This window comes from Penaeus vannamei, chromosome 15 (assembly GCF_042767895.1).
Source record: "Penaeus vannamei isolate JL-2024 chromosome 15, ASM4276789v1, whole genome shotgun sequence".
NCBI classification, from domain to species: Eukaryota; Metazoa; Arthropoda; class Malacostraca; order Decapoda; family Penaeidae; genus Penaeus; species Penaeus vannamei.
This window is the reverse complement of record NC_091563.1, coordinates 11011698-11016697: the sequence shown is the minus strand read 5'-3', so window position 1 is coordinate 11016697 and position 5000 is coordinate 11011698. Positions and strand designations below refer to the sequence as shown.

Genomic DNA, 5000 nt, shown 5'->3' with positions numbered 1-5000 from the left:
ACAATAAATTTATGTTACAGATGAAAGCTTATACTAACAAACCACTAAATCGATTGTAGTTAATTATTATGAGCATCTCGGTTTCAGCTCAAAAGACATTTAAAAACCGCAGCACATATGAAAAAAATGAAATGATTATGCTCAAAAATGAATAAAAGAACAAATAAGTGAACGATAAAAAGGGAAATGAATGAAAACTAAAGATACAACCACCTCCTCGAGTCAGACCGAAAAAAAGTCCGATAATTAATTGATTTTTTTTTTTATCCGTGGCCAGAAATGTTTCCAAAGAAGGGAATTGGTTTTAGGAAACAAACAAGGAATCAAGAGTTTGATTTCTTGTTTGTTTTACGCAAACAAGAAGAACGATAACAATGGTAATGTAAAGGAAATGATGGTGATGGTGCTAATTTTAGTTAAGATAGTAATAAAGATAACATACAACATAATGATGATAATGTCAATAATGATAATTACACTGAAATGACATCAAGGATAAAGATAATGAATGTCAATAATGATAATAACACTGATAGTCATGATGACATCAAGGGTAAAGATAATGACAAGTGATAATCATGTTGCTAATGGTAATCATGATAATTATGATGATAATTGTAATAGTGGTGATGTTAATAAGAATTATAACAATGATGATGAAAATTATTATGATTATGATAAAAAGATGTTGATAAGAGTAATCATATTAATGATAATAATAATCATATTAATGATAATAATAATCATATTAATGATAATAATAATCATATTAATGATGATAATAATCATATTAATGATAATAATAATCATATTAATGATAATAATAATAATTATAATAACAATGATGATAACAATCGTAATAATGATGATGATAATTCGAATAATGATGATAATAATGACAGTAATAACAATAATAACAACAATAATGATAATGAGATTGAAAAGCATAATAAATACAAACCAACTCGAGTTCCAAGTATTTATTTTGCGTTTCCCTCCACTTCATGTCGAGAGCGAAACCCCGGTGTTCTTGTCTTTAAAGAAGGTAGCTACACACACTCGTCTTTAATGGCTCTCCCTCTTGCTTTGTAGTCAGAGATCTAAGATGATAATGATATGCAGTTTTAAGAGAATGTAGATGGAATAAGTGTGTGAGGCTGAGAGGCGCGTGGGAGAATGATCATAGAGATGACAAAAATGTTTAGAGGTAGGGAAGGCGAGAAGTTTATTGGTTATACATACACACACACGCACACGCACACGCACACGCACACGCACACGCACACGCACACGCACACGCACACGCACACGCACACGCACACGCACACGCACACGCACACGCACACGCACACGCACACGCACACGCACACGCACACGCACACGCACACGCACACACACACACACACACACACACACACACACACACATACACACACACATACACACACACACACATACACGCACACATACACACACATACGCACACGCACACACTCACACACAACATGAATATTTGATATGAATGGCATGCTATATTTTGCTAACTGGTCTAAATTAACTATGGAAGCTTTATAATGTTTTCATAATGTCGGAGGTTGGCTATTGTCTGCCGCTGTGGCGTGAAATTAGGAATTAAAATCACATTTCATTCTTGCTTGTTTGTAACAAAAGATTGATATGAATCAGTTTAAAATATTTTCCACTGGTCACCGTTTGATGTTTAAAGTGACCTCATCAATCTCTGAGGCATTACATTTTAACTTCATTTGTGTACAGAATGTTTACACTTATTGGGAATTTGTATATGACTCAGTTCTTCCGGTGAAATAATCTTGCTATTCCGTGTTTCCCCAACGCCCTCCCCCTATTCCCAGTAAGAACAATGGCATTCCTGACCTCATCTACTCCCTCCTATATTCCTTCTTGGTACAATTTTATAATATTTACTCATTCATTATTGTATACCTAAACAGGGATAATATTAATGATATAATATTTATTCAGTCATTATTGTATGCCTATATCAAAAACAGCGCTATTCCCTGTTTCCCCAACGCCCTCCCCCTATTCCCGATAAGAACAATGGCATTACTGACCTCATCTACTTACGATGCCTCATTCCCTACTATATTCCTTCTTGGGTATTTACTCATTCATTATTCTATACCTGAACAGGGATACTATTAATGATATGATATTTATTGTCATTATTGTATACCTTTATTAAAATAGCGATAATATTAAAGATATATTATTTAATCAGCCATCATTGTATACCTTTATTAAGATAGCGATAATGTTGATGATATGGTATTTATCCATTCATTATTGTATACCTTTATTAAACAACAATAATATTACGGATATAAAACCTACGTGAATTTCAGAATCTCCAACCACTGTATAACGTGCTGATAATAGTTAAGAAAAAAGGTCATGAGATATGAACAGGATACAAAGACTACCATATAGTATAAGTACATGAGAAGCTAAGGTCGGGATTAAACGGTGTTAACTCTTGAAAGGGTTAACAACAGAGGGGGCTTTGTGATAAAAGAAGTCAGAAACACGCTAGGAATGATTGCAGCCACAAATGCTAATAACACCAACGCATCTGACGAATCAACAACACAAAAGTTAAGATATAGAAGCTCAGCGGTGAAGACTAGGGAATCATGTTTCATCTATCGTATTATACATAATATTTCCAACTTATAACACGATAAATTACAAGAAATACAAATTACTGTTTATTGTTTTCGAAATCATCGCCTTTTCTTCATTGTCTGAGAGGAAGAGTAGGTACCACTTAAGATTACGTTGCGAGGAAATCCCATCTAGAAAAGGTTCCAAAAACAACGTAAGAGGCACCTGTGGAACTCGATAGATATTTAAATTCCACACAGAAAGGAAAGCCATTCTGTATTCAGGTGGATAACCGACCATGGAAAGGGAATTTCTCAAAGTTGATATTCTAATTTCTCAATCTTCTTTCAGGTCTCGTATTTATCTCTTTTTCTTAACTTTTCTTAACACGTAGCGTATTTTTTCCTCCTTTTTGCACGTTTATTTGCAATTGCGGATATAAGGAACCCTTTCACTTGGCAACCCTCCTCGCGAGCATCTTAAAAAGTCGCGTTATCGTGGTTTCTACCTGTGTCGTTTTTTTTCCTCTCTCTGTCTATTTTTATCTTATTTTGTGTGTTTGTTTTAGTCTGCCTGAAAGTCGTTCTCTTTGTTCTTTTATATAAACTTTTATTAATACTGAGGTTGTTGTTTTCACCAGTTCTTGTTGGTTATTTGATTGAATTATAATTTACCGTATTTTTCCTATTTCTTTGTACCCTTTTTATAATAAGATACATTGCTTACTGAGTCATCTTTTCAAATGTCGTATAATTTGTATTTTCTGTTATGTTTCTACATCCCGGTTGATACATCTTTTAATTCTATTTTGGTTTTATTTTGTATTATTTTACGGGGCTGATGACGTCACACAGCAGTCAGTGCTTGTGTTACTACCCCTTTCTGACCTGAGAACACCGGTTGACAGTATGAAAGAAAAGTTGTTTTGGCTGCCTGGTATTCGTATCTTACTAGGAGGTGACCGTGATCTATAATAAGATAAATGAAAATGAAAACAATAAATGAAAAACAATGAAAATGAAAATGAAAACATAAATTTCAGGGATGGCGTAATTGTATTTCAAGGATTTAACTTGTATTTCTTTTATTATTAATTATTTTATTATTCCGGACTTGGCAGCGCTTAATTTCAGCTTTCTGTGCTTTCGCTTGCTGTTAGACTTTGCCATTTTTTAAATTTTTATTTCGAGATGCACCTTCATTGCTTCTATGATGCCGTGTTTTAAAATTGTGTTATTTGAAATTATTATTTAAATGCCTTTTGCCTGAGGATCACTTAGGATTCCTCTCTTTTTACCCAGCTTTTTAACGTAAGCCTTTAGTCTACCACTTTCCTTTGAAGTTGCTTCCGTTTGTTTATGTTAGCTGTTGATACAATTATAGGGAATTTTTTATATTCCTTGTGGTACCTGGTTTTATTTATCAGTATTTTCAAACGTTTATTGGTTAAAATTGACTATGCTAAAATTAAGGAGAGACGTATTTCCTACGCAGATTCCCTCCATGTTACCACACTTCAAAGGGATCCGCACTTAAGCCACTTTTGCATGTAATATCAAACACTGGCTCTAAATTTTCGACAGTAGGTCTTTGCTTAATCTCCTCGTCCCTGACACAGCCATTACAGTTAAAGTTTATGATGGATCTAAGTCAGTGATTCCCAACTTTTTTTTTTCATTCTGTGGCCCTGACCAATATGTAACCTCCAGTGCCTCTTTCAGTGTCATTTTTTTCAGATTCAGTTATTACTAGATATGAATAGTGTAATGGTGTCAGTAGCCATAGGACAAGAACATTGTGTAGAAATATTCCAATTCATTATGTGAGTGATAAATATATGTACTCTAGGTGAGATAAGATTCATTTTAAATCGACGTCATGATTTTCACTGATCCACGGTCCCCAGAATTGATCCCATGGTCCCTAGGTTGGGATCTCTGGCTTAGATTGTAATTAGGATGAAAAGGAAAAAAAAAGGAATGTTTGCATAATGTTTTCTTTTTCCTTTTTCCTTTTTCGTGTCTGTTTGCGTGTGTATCCGATCATTCTGAGTTGTGTGTGTATGCGTAGGCTTTGGCTTTTGTGTATGTTGTGCGTATGTGTTTTGAAGTTCAATACAGTGAAATTCGGGAAGGGACTTTCATGTATATGTTAGGGAGAATACTACTCGCGGACATTGCACCCAGTAAACGTGTGTGTGCCTACAGAACGCGTATGTTTACATAATAATCTCCCGTGCATCATAAATGTAATTATAAAATATCACTTCCGCACACATACACACGCGCACCTATGCACGTACGCACTCTCTCACACACAGCCACATGCATTTCATTCACACACACACGCAAAAC

General features: G+C 34.6%; 1 protein-coding gene across 1 annotated transcript in view; it reads right to left on the bottom strand.

Moving 5' to 3' along the window:
* Nucleotides 1-5000, bottom strand: part of LOC113799930 (uncharacterized) — a 125203-nt gene that overhangs the window by 2713 nt on the left and 117490 nt on the right. The window lies entirely within an intron of this gene.